Genomic DNA, 14,881 nt, shown 5'->3' with positions numbered 1-14,881 from the left:
AGATCCCCTAGAGGAGGAAATGGCAATCCACTCCAGTATTGTTGCCAGGAAAATTCCATGGACAGAGGCTCCTGGTGGACTACAGTCCATGGGGTCCCAGACTCAGACATTACTGAGCGAGTGAGCACACACACACAATTTCTGAAAACAGTATTTTAACTACATACTTTCCTTGAGTTAAAGAAATATAAACAAATATTATACTCAGTTATTTTTTACAGAGATATGAAACTTCTTTATGTATATTCTATAATTAAGCAAATAAGTAAACATACTGTGGATAATGTGGGTTTCGTCTCATTCTCATAAAAGGAAGTTATAAATATGAAAATTGGGAAAGCTTGGAATTAAGAGTTAATCATGTAAGGTCAGTTATTAATATAGAGAGATAAAGAGATAGATATAAATGCATACGTAAATTACATATACACATACATTCTTCCAAAAGGGTAAAACATGAATCTAACCATAGGCAGCAAGAGACAAGCCCAAACTGAGGAATATTCTACTCAGTAACTGGCCTGTATTCTTTAAAAATGTCTATGTCATGAAACATAAGAAACGACTAAGCAACTGTTCTAGAAAAGAAGACTGAGAGTCATGATAACTAAATATAATGCATGATCTTGGGCTGGATGCTAGACAAGAAAAAAATTTTTTTGCTATAAAGGGTAAATGATAAAATTTAAAAGTCTACAGATTAGATAGTGAAGTGAAAGTCGCTCAGTCGTGTCCGACTCTTTGTGACCCCATGGACTGTAATCCATGGAATTCTCCAGGCCAGAATACTGCAATGGGTAGCCTTTCCCTTCTCCAGGGGATCTTCCCAACCCAGGGATCGAAGCCAGGTCTCCCACATTGCAGGCGAATTCTTTACCAGCTGAGCCACAAGGGAAGCCCACAGATTAGATAATATTGTATCAATTATAATTTTTTTTGACAATAGTAAGGTGGTTACATAAAACAATCCTCTTAAGAAATGACAAGATGAGTGGTGATCCAAAGGTACACATTTCTGGTTATAAAATGAGCAAGTCCTAGGGATGCAATGTACAACATGGTGACTATAGTTAATAATACTCTACTGCATATTTGAAAGTGGCTAAGAGTAAATCTTGGGCTTCCCTGGTGGCTCAAAGGGTAAAGCGTCTGCCTGCGATGCAGAAGACCCAGGTTCAATCCCTGGGTTGGGAAGATCCCCTGGAGAAGGAAATGGCAACCCACTCCAGTATTCTTGTCTGGAGAATCCAATGGACAGAGGAGCCTGGTGGCCTACAGTCCATGGGGTCACAAAGAGTCGGACATGACTGAGCGACTACACTAAGAGTAAATCTTAAATGCTCTTCACAAGAAAGAATACATAACTATGTGTGGTGATGGACGGTAAGCAGACTTATGTGATCCTTTTGTAATATATACAAATATGAAATCATTGTGTTGTACACTTGGAACCAATGTTATATGTCAATTAAATTTTGATAAAATAAATAAGGCACAGCCTAAATCTCTAGAACAGTCTAATAAAAAGCTTAACAGAAAAAAATAAAAGGAGAATATCAAAGTTCTTAGAGATAATTTGCAAGTTAAACCAATTCAGAAAAAAATATGTATGTAGTATAGAGAAAGAGAAACAGAAAGAATGATAAAGTAAATATTATAAAATGTTTATATTTGGGGATCTGGGTCAAGACTCCATGAAACAGGAAATTCTTTATATGATCTTTACAACTTTAAATCTGAAATTATTTTGAAATTTTTGTTTAAAAAAAAAAACTATACTATCTATAAGAAGAACAGTTGTATCAACATAAAGTATTGGTTTAAAAGGAAGAAATTTCTTTGCTGCTTATGAAATCTGAAACTTAATAAATTTGAGTACCCTATGTGATATAAAGTACTGACACAAAAAGTGGCCGTTTTATATACTAATGGTAGGAATGTAAGTCTAAAGAGAAATATGTCCATAATTAAATGCCTTTTAAATGTTTATATCTTGATAAAAGTATCCGAAAAAACCTACAATATCATTCTTAAATGTGGACTATTTAGATATAGCCCCTTTAAAAATTAAGAACATGAAAAGAAATTCTGCTATTAATACTTATTAACATTACTATTAAACATTATCCTGGTGGGTCCCAGACAGCTCAGTAAGTTAAAAAAAACAAAACAAAAAATAAAGGAATAAACTATATAGGACTGGAAAGAGAAAACCAGATTTTACAGATATTATTGTTTATATAGAAAATGCAAAGGAATCTAAAAATTATTAGAATTATAAGTGTTAACAAGGAGGCTAAATATAAACTCAGTATACAAATATCAACTGTATTTGTAAACATCATATACATAAGCATATATATATCACATATATGTGTGTACTTGTGTGTATATATATGTAAAGTTTATTCAAACTCATTAAAGATGACCTAGATCAATGAAGTTTTTCCAATTTTGAGGCTAAAGGATATCAATTATCTCTATATTAATCTATACAGGCAATGCAATTTCAATCAGAATCCCAAGAGAGTTTTCTGAGGAATGACAGTAAGCTGATTCTAAAATATATATGGAAGCGCAGAATTCCAAGTACAGCCAACACTCTTCCAAATAAGAAAAATAAGAAGGCTCAGCCTTGAGAGGAGGATCTGGCAAGATACTCTCTACCGAATATACTTAGAATTAGAACTGAGCTATAAAAATTAAGACAGGGTGGCCTTGGCAGAGAGAGACAAAACAGCCAGTGGAACTGACATGAGAGCTTGGAAGTAGGCCACACTTTAATATCCCTATAGTCCACACTCACCTCTATGTTACTTCTCTGCTCAAAATCCTCCAGTGGCCTCCCATATCATTAAAAGTCAAAGTCCACATAAGCCATCAGGTCTTAATCTCCTATCCTCTGATGTCATCTCTGACTTTTCTTTCCCTTGATTGTTCCACTCTAGTCACACTGACCTCCTTCCAGCTCAATATATAACAAAGTCACAGTGGTCCCTAATGCTAAATATTTGTCACTCTAACACTTTAGATCAGATTTTTTATTGTCTGACTTTTCATTCAATATTTACCAAAATCGTTTTTGAAAAAAGGCAAGAAAAAGCAAACACAACACTTATTTTAGAAAATAACTTTAATTCAATGGAATCACACATTTTTAAAGGATGACTGTGATATTTAGAGAAAATGATGTCACAATTTCAAATATTTTCAAGAAATAAACATTTGTTCTCTTCATTCATTTATTAAACAAAAAAATTACTGACTGCCTAACATGATTCAGAGAAAGAGTAAATAAGACATGAGACAGTTAGTTGTGAACAAGATAGGCAAAATCCTTGCCCTCATGGTGCTTCACATTTTACTGAGGGAGGAAAAAATGCAAGATTATTATCAGATAATGATACATGTTATGAAGGGAGAAACAAGGAGCGATTACTCAAAGAGCCCCCTCTACAAAGGTGACATTTGAAGTGGAATATCACTAACAGGAAGGAGCCAACATATGAAGATCTAAGTCAGTCACTTTCCAGGTAAAAGATGTGCAGAGTGTTTCTGAGAATGAATCATTCTTTTCTATGGCTGATTTGGAAGAACACCCAGGAAACAATAAATATTCCCCTGTCAAGAATGGTACAGCTCATTTTAAAGGAAACTAGGGATAAAAATTAAGTCATTCCTATTAAGAAGACTCAGCACCCACAAAAGTTCTATATGTGGTATATATAAAGAACATTTGGTCCCATCTATTCTCTACACAAATCAAGTAATGTAAACCCTGAGAATCAGAATTTAAATGTGTGAGTAACATATAACACAGGTGTCAAGAACAGTCTTTTAACTACCAGTATTCAAATTGATCCACATGTTCAAGCTGGATTTAGAAAAGGCAGAGGAACCAGAGATCAAATTGGCAATATTTGCTGGATCATAGAAAAAGCAAGAGAGTTCCAGAAAAACATCTACTTCTGCTTTATTGACTATGCCAAAGCCTTTGACTGTGTGGATCACAACAAACTGTGGGAAATTCTTAACGAGATGGGAATACCAGACCACCTGACCTGCCTCCTGAGAAATCTGTATGCAGGTCAAGAAGAAACAGTTAGAACTGGACATGGAATGACAGACTGGTTCCAAATTGGGAAAGGAGTACATCAAGACTGTATATTGTCACCTTGCTTATTTAACTTCTATACAGAGTATATCATGCAAAATGCTGGAGTGGATGAAGGACAAGCTGGAATCAAGATCGCTGGGAGAAATATCAATAACCTCAGATATGCAGATGACACCACCCTTATGGCAGAAAGCAAAGAAGAACTAACGAGCCTTTTAATGAAACTGAAAGAGAAGAGTGAAAAAGTTGGCTTAAAACTCAACATTCAGAAAACGAAGATCATGGCATCCAGTCCCATCACTTCATGACAAATAGATGGAGAAACAATGGAAACAGTGAGAAACTTTACTTCCTTGGGCTCCAAAATCACTGCAGATGGTGACTGCAGCCATGAAATTAAAAGACACTTGCTCCTTGGGAGAAAAGCTATGACCAACCTAGACAGCATATTAAAAAGCAGAGACATTACTTTACCAACAAAGGTCCATCTAGTCAAAGCTATGGTTTTTCCCGTAGTCACATATGGATGTGAGAGTTGGACTATAAAGAAAGCTGAGCGCCAAAGAATTGATGCTTTTGAACTGTGGTGTTGGAGAAGACTCTTGAGAGTCCCTTGGACTGCAAGGAAATCCAACCAGTCCATTCTAAGGGAAATTAGTCCTGAATATTCACTGGAAGGCCTGATGCTGAAGCTTAAATCCCAATGTTTTGGCCACCTGATGTAAAGAACTAACTCAATGGAAAAGACTCTGATGCTGGAAAAGACTGAAGGCGGGAGGAGAAGGGGACCACAGAGGATGAGATGGTTGAGTGGCATCACCGACTCGATGGACATGAGTTTGAGTAAGCTCCAGGAGTTGGTGATGGACAGGGAAACCTGGCATGCTGCAGTCCATGGGGTAACAAAAGAGTCGGACACGACTGAGCGACTGAACTGAACTGAATTCAAATTGAGGGAAAAACTTAAAGCCAAATTGGATTTAACTACAATTTTATATGAATAATACTGATTAATTTTTCAAGGCCTTAAAAACTCAGACACTTTAGCTTCAAGTAACTAAATAACTTGGATGAAATGTCCCTTTGAGAACAAATACAAATGCTGGAGGGAATATTTTTAAAGAACAGCGTAAAAATCCCCAAGACTGAAGGTTATGAAGAATTACCTGGCTGATATCAAGGCAAAGGAATAGAACTCAGCGAGGTAATCCAAATCACCCAAAACAATTTTAGCTCACAGACACTTGAAGGAAGATTCAGAAAAATAGGAAGAAAAACAGGCTTGCTCTTGAAACTCATAATCCAGGGGCAAGAAGGTCAAAGGTAAAAGTGTTTCAAAATAAGAAAGTACGATAAGCATCATTCACTTGAAGCTGAAACCCCAAGAGCTATACTCTTAGGATAAAGGAAACCAGAAAGAAATCAGTCCCAGAACAAACCTGAATGATAGCTTTATGTCACATGAGTGACCTAAATAACCCTCTAAGTGTCCCTTGGATTGAGGTGGTCCCACATTCAGATGGTTAGTGCCAACAGTTGTCTGGTTGAAAGGGGAAGCAGCAGGTGGTAGGTGCAGGGTGTGGGGGCAGCTGGCAGGAGGGTAACAAGAACACAGCCATCATAATATTGCTACAGATAATTTCTTGTTTAGCTCATGCAATACATAATCAAAGATAACAAGATACACATAACATTAATAAGAACAGAAATGACCAAAACAGAAAATGCCCCAGAAAAATTTATAGTATCAGGATTATCAGACTTAGATTATGAGACAACTATAGAGTTGAATGAATAAAAACCCAAGGGTTGAACATTTTGACAGAACTGGGAGGTCTACAAGGTAGAAGAACAAACTGGGGAAAGAAATTAGAATTCCAGAACTGGAAAACAGAATACTACCATGGGAACTCAACACAGACAGCATAAAAAGTATACATAATACTTTTATTTTTAAAACTTAAACAAATTAAAAGAACTGTAGAATATCTTTCTCCCCCCAAGCATACACAGAACATTTATAAAAACTGATAATGTGCTAGGCTGAAATGCAATTCAAAGCAAATTACAAGGATTTAGTCCGAGGATGTTCTCTCTCCACAACGCAAGTATGCAACAAATTAGTCACAAAAGAAATAATTAAGAAATATTCATATGTTTGCTCAGACAGTAAAGAATCCACCTGCAATGCAGGAGACCCAGATTCAATCCCTGAGTCCAGAAAATCCCCTGGAGAAGGTAATGGCTACCCACTCCAGTATTCTTGCCTGGAGAAGACCATGGATAGAGGAGCCTGGCGGGCTGCAGCGGGTAAAGTTTCAGAGTCAGATACGATGGAGTGACTAACACTTTCACTTTTCATTCATATGTTTAGAAATCAATAAATAACATTCTTAAAATAATTCATGTCAAAGAAGAAATCATAATAAACATTTAAAAATAAAAATACAAATTCATGAGAAATTAAAACAATGCTTAGGGAGGTAATCAAAAGCCTTATAAATGCATATATCACAAAATATAAAAAAATAAACTAAGAATCAATCTCAAGAGGTTGTTTTTTTTAAGGAACAGTAAAATAAATCCAAAGAAAATACAAAGAAAGAAATAAGAGCAGAAGTTCATGAAATAGAAAACACACAAAAATAGAGAGATCAAAAAGAGCTGGATCTCAGAAATCAACTTTGTAACTGCTACTGCTGGTGCTACAGCTAAGTCGCTTCAGTCGTGTCTGACTCTGTGCGACCCCATAGACGGCAGCCCACCAGGCTCCCCCGTCCCTGGGATTCTCCAAGCAAGAACACTGGAGTGGGTTGCCACTTCCTTCTCCAATGCATGAAAGTGAAAAGTGAAAGTGAAGTAGCTCAGTCGTGTCTGACTCTTAGCGACCCCATGGACTACAGCTACCAGGCTCCTCTGTCCATGGGATTCTCCAGGCAAGAGTACTGGAGTGGGGTGCCATTGGCTTCTCCGAACTTTGTAACTAATCAAGGACGAATGAGAACTCAGCCCCAGTCAACACACTAAACTCTAGCTTTATATCAGTATTACCTTAAGCAGAGAACCCAGCCATACCATCCCAGTCTTCTGATCTACAGAACTGTGAGGTAATATATGGGTGCTTGTAAGTAACACAACTAAGCTTGTAGTGTTGTTGCTGTTAAGTCACTCAGTCTGTCCAACTCTTTGCAACCCCGTGGACTGCAGCACACCAGGCTCCCCTGTCCTTCACTATCTCTTAGTTTCCTCAAATTCATGTCCATTGAGTTGGTTATGCTATCTAACCATCTCATCCTCTGCCACCCCCTTCTCCTTTTGCCCTCAATCTTTCCCAGCATCAGGGTCTTTTCCAGTGAGTGGGCTCTTCACATCAGGTGGCCAAAGGATTGGAGCTTCAGCTTTAGCATCAGTCCTTCCAGTGAATATTCATGGTTGATTTCCTTTAGGATGGACTGGTTTGACTCCTTGCAGTGCAAAGGCCTCTCAAGAGTCTTCTCTAACACTAAAGTTCAAAAGCATCAACTCTTCGGCACTCAGCCTTTCTTATGGGCCAGCTCTTACATCTGTACATGACTATAGAAAAACCATAGCTTTAACTATATGGACCTCTGTTGTCAAAGTGATCTGTCTGCTTTTTAATACACTGTCTAGGTTTGTCATAGCTTTCCTTCCAAGGAGCAAGTGTCTTCTCATTTCATGGCAGCAGTCACTGTCCCCAGTGATTTTGGAGCCCAAGTAAATAAAATCTGTCATTTCTTCTACTTTTCCCCTTCTATTTACCATGAAGTGATGGGACCGGATGCCATGATCTTAGATTTTTGAATGTTGAGTTTTAAGTCAGCTTTTTCACTCTTCTCTTTCACCTGTATCAAGAGGTTCTTTAGTTCTTCCTTGCTTTCTGCCATTAGAGTGGCATCATCTCCATATCTGAGGTTTTTGATATTTCTCAGAGCAATCTTGATTTCCTTTATACATAGTTTTTATAACAGGTAAAGCTGAATTACAAACTATATTGGCTAGATATGCATATATAAGTGGTAAATCTATTAAAAGAATAAGTAATCAAGGAAGTGTTTCTTTTAAAAATGAGGATATTAATTAGCTCCAGGGAGGAGTTGAGATTGATAACATAAGAGGGCTTTCTGGGAAACTGGTAATATTCTATTTCTTGACTTGAGTGATAGCTAAATATACATTAGAGTGTAAATTTGTTTTACCTACTTCTGTGTTGTATTTCACAATAAAACAAGGTTTTAACAAGTCAAAAATAATTCTGATAATGACATCATACATAAATAGTTTCATGGCATTTATATGGAGGCAAAAGATAATTTTTATCAAAGATAGAGCATTTCAATATTACATCAATCAAAAAAAAAGTTTAATTGAACTATCTCTCTCCAGACTCCATATAATCCCATGTGTCTAGTGTTGGGTATCAACAGCAAAACCAAAAACTCCCAGTGACAGATAATCTGGATGATGACCACACTCCAAAATCATGCCAGATGAGGAGCTGGTGAGGAAACTGGACAAGATACGCCTCAATGAGAGATGACTGGCATCCTAATGTGTGAAAACTCTTTGAAAAAGAGGGAATCAAGCAGGTGATTTGGGTTATTTCAGGGGGAATAACTAAGATCAGTGGTAGTAAAGTGGTAAAAAGCAGACATACCAGTACAGTAGTGATTTGGACAATGATGAACCATTGATGGTTATTCATTCTATAAATATCTGTCAGACACCTACACTGGGCCAGCCCACCAGATGCTTCAGGAGACAAACACAGCCCCTGCTCCCATGGAGACAATGAGGAAGACAGACAATAAACAAACAAATTTGATCATTACAGATAGTGACAATTATTATGAAGGAAAGAAAACAGTCATATGGTAGAGAGTTTTGGAGACTGAAAGGGGCAGGGGGGTGGGCAGGTAGATAAGGTAGTCTGGGAAAGGCCTATATGGGGAGGTGAAATTTCAATGAAATCTGCTTAATGTCAAGAAGCAAGTCATGGGAACAGGGATGTGAGAAGAGCATTCAAGGCAATACAGAGTCCTGAAGTGATGTGAAGTCACTCAGTTATGCCTGACTCTTTGCTTCTCCACAGACGTAGCCCACCAGGCTCCTCTGTCCATGGGATTTCCCAGGCGAGAATACTGGAGTGGGTTGCCATTTCCTTCTCCGGGGGATCTTCCTGACCCAGGAATCGAACCCGGGTCTCCGGCATTGTAAGCAGACGCTTTACTGTCTGAGCCACCAGGGAAGTCACAGAGTCTTAGAGAGCTTGATAAATTCAAGAAACAGAGAAGCTCTGTAATCCAAAGCACAGAAGACTGGCAGGGGACCTGCAGGGAGCAGGAAGAGGCCACTGGAAGCAGTTTAGCCTTGCCATGCTAGAAAAGAGTCATGTACAAGAGTCATGTACTAAATTAGATGTCCTCTAAGGTCCCTTCCAATAAAAAGATTGTAAAAATCTCTCAAAAATTGTTTGAGCTTTTCATTACTATTAACTTTGTAAATAACAGAATGATTTTTAAAGTGTATTTGTCTTTAGCTCAGTTGGTAAAGAACTTGCCTGCAAGGCAAGAGACCCGGGTTCAATTCCTGTGTTGAGAAGATCCCCTGGAGAAGGAACTGGCAACCCACTCCAGTATTCTTGCCTGGGAAATCCCATGGGCAGAGAAGCCTGGCAGGATACAATCCATGGGGTCGCAAAGTCGGACACAACTAAGTGACTAAACCCCCATCTTGAACTAAGAAATACACCTAAAATCAAGCAATCTTGTCTCTGCATTGGCAAGTATGTACCTACAAGAACTGAGAGAAATATAAGGCTTATAATTTATTTCATATATTACTAGTATTGATTTAAGGGCTGCTTGAGCCTTAAATGTTTCCTTTGTTGCTGAAATTATAATCTTCATCTCAATGGGTCTTTTCTTCTTCTGAAAGAAAGCACAAAATCAGATGAATCATGAGTTTTGTCTTCATTTCTGGCATTGTTTTTATACATACAAATGAGAGAATCATTTTGTCACTGAAATTGGACAGGAATGGATGTGGTACACAACAAAACTTCTGCTATAATAAGAGAGTTCAAATGGTTTGAAATTTGAAACTCGTGATCCATGTATGGAAAGAAATCCTTTCCGTGGAAAGCACACCCTTATGAAAAAGCATCCTACTCTCTTACAGAGAATTCTCCATATTGACTATAGGTGAAGAGATAATGCACTCCTACTTAGTTTTCTTCCTAAATAGGACCATCTGACACAATTAATAAGATCTTCATTTTGCTTTATTCCTCCAATAGTGAAGAGTAATCTATCAATCCATTCTCTGTAATTCAGTTCTCATAATTAAATCAAACTGATATTTGACTATCATGAGCAATATACACACGGTTTAATAGAATAAAAATTTCTAATTGTGAAACATGTATCTTACCTCCCCTTTACCCTTAGGGTCTTTCCACAAGTCAGGGAATCCAGTGCCAAGTCAATGTATCTCTTACCCAGTTACCTGATATTTCTCCTAGTACTGCCAAACCTGTTAAACTCCCAGCCCTTCCTGAGAATCTGAGGACCTCAAGGTTCAGATTTTTAAAAAAGAACTAAACTGGGATCAGAGAAATTCAGAGTTCACACTAACATTGTACTGTTTAAGAAACACTATTGGTTTAAAAGGTTTTGAAAGCCCTTGCATGAAAATGTATCAATTTTAACATGGTTTTTATGGGGTAACTTGTTCTGATCTCTAAACTTTAAACAACTGAATTTAGAACAAACTTACAGAAGTTGAGAACCATTTTACTGTGTTGATGTGGATCAGAAAATGTGGTCTGTTATTGTCCTCTACTACTACAATCATGCGAAATGCCAGACTAGATGAATCACAAGCTGGAATCAAGACTGCCAGGAGAAATATCAACAACTTCAGATATGCAGATGATACCACTCTAATGGCAGAAAGCAAAGAGGAACTAAAGAGACTCTTGATGAAGGTAAAAGAGGAGAGTGAAAAAGCTGGCTTAAAACTCAACATTCAAAAAACTAAGATCATGGCATCTGGTCTCATCACTTCATGACAAAGAGAAGGGGAAAAAGTGGTAACAGTGACAGATTTTATTTTCTTGAGCTCCAAAAGCACTGTGGATGGTGACTGCAGCCATGAAATTAAGACACTTGCTCCTTGGAAGGAAAGCTATGACAAACCTAGACAGTGTTTTAAAAAGCAGAGACATCACTTGGTTGACAAAGCACCATATAAGCCAAAGCTATGGTTTTACTGTAGTCATGTACGGATGTGAAAGTTGGACCATAAAAATGTCTGAACACTGAAGAACTGATGCTTTGGAATTGCAGTGCTGGAGAAGCCTCTTGTGGAGAAGGCAATGGCAACCCACTCCAGTACTCTTGCCTGGATAATCCCATGGGCAGAGGAGCCTGGTAGGCTGCAGTCCATGGGGTCGAGAAGAGTACTGGAGTGGATACACGACTGATCGACTTCACTTTCACTTTTCACTTTCACGCATTGGAGAAGGAAATGGCAACCCATTCCAGTGTTCTTGCCTGGAGAATCCCAGGGACGGCGGAGCCTGGTGGGCTGCCGTCTATGGGGTCGCACAGAGTTGGACACGACTGAAGCGACTTAGCAGCAGCAGCAGCAGCCTCTTGAGAGTCCCTTGGACTGTAAGATCAAACCAGTCAATCCTAAAGGAAATCAACTCTGAATATTCATTGGAAGGACTGATGCTGAAGCTGAAGCTCCAATACTTTGGCCACTTGATTCGAAGAGCAGACTCATTGGAAAAGATCCTGATGCTGGCAAAGACTGAGGGCAAAAGGAAAAGGGGGCAGCAGAGGACAATTTGGTTAGATAGCATCACTGACCCAATGGACATAAATTCAAGCAAACTGGGAGAGACAGTGAAGGACAGGGGAGCCTGGTGTGCTGTACTCCATGGGGTTGCAGTGTCAGACATGACTGAGCAACTGGAAAACAATCCCCCCCCAAAATTAAAAACAAACCAACCAAAAACCCCTCACCAACCAAACCGACAAAACACACTCTCTTTCCCAGATGGAAAAAAAAAAAAAAAAGAAAGAGAAGGAACTGAAAGCCAAAACCACTGAAGAATACCTATGGACTTCAAATGAATTCACGACCATTGGCCTAGGTACATTTCATATCTGAAAAGCTTTAAGACTTTGGAGATCAGACTGTGAACCTCAGTGGTCTTGGGAAAGTCACAGGGAAAAAAAGAGAACAAAGACTGACCTAGAACAAATATAGTCATATTTTTTCAGAAAGGGTAAATCAATATATTCTTCAAACTCCAAACCTGAGAACTTAAAAGTAAGCTATCATTCAATATGTCTTGAGAGTTAACTATATGCCAGGCATAATGACAGACACTGAGAACATATTGGTAAAGAAAATAAACAAAACCCCTTATTTCAGGGAGTTTATCAAAGAATCGCACAGTAAGTGTAAATTGCAAATATAAGTGCTATGAAAAAGACATATAAGCTCTACAAGGGCTTGTACAAGTTTTTCTACCTAATTAGGGAGGGTTGGCTTTTCCAGAGAAAAGTTTCAGTGAGCTGAGATCGCCAGGACAATCAGACATAAACTTACAGAGAGGGATGATTTATGCAAAAATCCCAACTGGGGAAGGAACATGGCAGACAGAAAAGATAGCAAGGGTTGGGTGGTTAATAACCCAGTACAAGGTGAGGCTGGAAAAAGAGCAAGTTGTTTAAGTAGTTTTATCTTTATCATGAGACGGAGTCACTGGAGGGTTTTGAACAAGAATGGGAGGTGGGTTTGAGGGTAGAATGACAATCAGATGATTTTCATTTTGGAAAGATCACACAAGCTACAGAGTAGAGGAAGGCTCTGTGCCTCAAAAGGGAGCTATCAATTTGGGGGTATAACAACTAGGGAGCCACTGCAACCACCCAGGTGAAAGGATAAAGGTGGGATGGACTATAAATAGGTACCCATGAAGCGAGATGGATAGATTCAGGATATATTTGGATAGGAAGCCAATACAGCTGGGAATGGATTAGAGAGGGGAAGTGAGGGAAAAAGAAATCAAAGATAACTTCTTGGTTTGGCACTTGGGCTCTAAGTAGATGAAGGCTGTTGCTTCTTGATATGAGGAAAACTAGAAGAGGAGCAGGTTAAGGGAAGGGAAGAAATTCAAGATCCCATTTTAGGCATGTTAAGTTTGAGTTTACATATCCATAAAATGAAAAAGGCAAAAATCAAAGGGAAAAGAGAAATTTTAAAAAGAGGAAAAGAATCTGCAACTTACACCACAAAAAGGTAAAACACATAACACATAAAAGGTATAACACATAAAAGGAACCTATTGCTCGATAAGAGGGGCATAAGCCCAATTTTTTAAATGGGCAAAGTGATATGAACAAATAGTTCCAGAAGAGGAAACACAAATGCCTCTTAAACATATAAAAAGTCACTTGACTTTAGATATAATAAAAACTGAAGATTCAAACTATACTGAGATACAGTTTTTTAGGTTAGCAAAGACCAAAACTAACATACCATGTTGATGAGAGCATGAGGGAATTAAGCTTGCTCATATATTGCTGGTGGGAATGTATATATACTGACACAATTTTTTGGAAACCATTTGATATCTTTCAAAAGTAAAAACAAATACGTTCTAATGACACAGAAATTATATTTCTAGGAATTTATCCTCAGAAAACAGATACACATATACATGATAAAGATATTTTATTCACTGCTGCATTGTGTGTAAAAGCAGTAAGAATGGAAACTACCTAAATATCAAGAGAGGCCTGGTGAAATGAACTATGGTACATCCATTCAGTTATTTTAAGCTAGAGATGGAAGTTAAGTACTCTAATATAGCATTTCACAAATTTGAATTTTCTCAATTTATTTTCCAATAAATCAAAATTATGCTTAAAATTCTTTCCTAATTAAATACCACTTATATCTGTTTTGTACATTCTTTTTATACATGATATATCTGAAAAAGGAGGTTTATGGATGTGAGAGTTGGACTGTGAAGAAAGCTGAGCACCGAAGAATTGACGCTTTTGAACCGTGGTATTGGAGAAGACTCTTGAGAGTCCCTTGGACTGCAAGGAGATCCAACCAGTTCATCCTAAAGGAGATCAGTCCTGGGTGTTCATTGGAAGGACTGATGCCAAAGCTGAAACTCCAATACTTTGGCCACCTCATGTGAACAGTTGACTCATTGGAAAAGACTCTGATGCTGGGAGGGATTGGAGGCAGGAGAAGGGGACAACAGAGGATGAGATGGCTGGATGGCATCACTGACTCGATGGACATGAGTTTGGGTAAACTCCGGGAGTTGGTGATGGACAGGGAGGCCTGGAGTGCTGCGATTCATGGAGTCTCAAAGAGTCGGACACGACTGAGCGACTGAACTGATTCCTATTTTTGGAAATTTGAAATATCTACTAATTGAAAAAGATATAAGTACATGGCAGAGTTGATTAGTCCTGAAGACATCAAATATTTTCAAACACTGTCAATAATCTGGAAAATTCACAAAGGTTGCTTCCAGGCTAAACAATGTTATTGCTGTCACAGACTGATGTTATCAATTCTCCAGATTCATGGTAGGCTGAAAATTTACAGCAGAAAGATTCTAAATCCTGGGTGTCTCTCACCAAGCCAAAGTATCAGCTTTATGGTTGACCTTGCTGCTGCTGCTGCTAAGTCACTTCAGTCGTG

The 14,881-nt window shown here is 38.2% G+C and overlaps 1 protein-coding gene and 1 non-coding gene across 4 annotated transcripts in view; one reads left to right on the top strand and one right to left on the bottom strand.

Moving 5' to 3' along the window:
- Window positions 1-14,881, bottom strand: part of CDKL5 (cyclin dependent kinase like 5) — a 178,556-nt gene that overhangs the window by 114,620 nt on the left and 49,055 nt on the right. The window lies entirely within an intron of this gene.
- Window positions 1,123-1,194, top strand: TRNAR-GCG (transfer RNA arginine (anticodon GCG)). The gene has a single exon. It is a non-coding gene; the product is annotated as a tRNA-Arg (tRNA).

This window comes from Bos mutus, chromosome X, assembly GCF_027580195.1.
Source record: "Bos mutus isolate GX-2022 chromosome X, NWIPB_WYAK_1.1, whole genome shotgun sequence".
In the NCBI taxonomy this organism is placed as follows: domain Eukaryota; kingdom Metazoa; phylum Chordata; class Mammalia; order Artiodactyla; family Bovidae; genus Bos; species Bos mutus.
The sequence above is the reverse complement of the archived record's forward strand: the minus strand, read 5'-3'. Positions and strand labels throughout refer to the sequence as shown.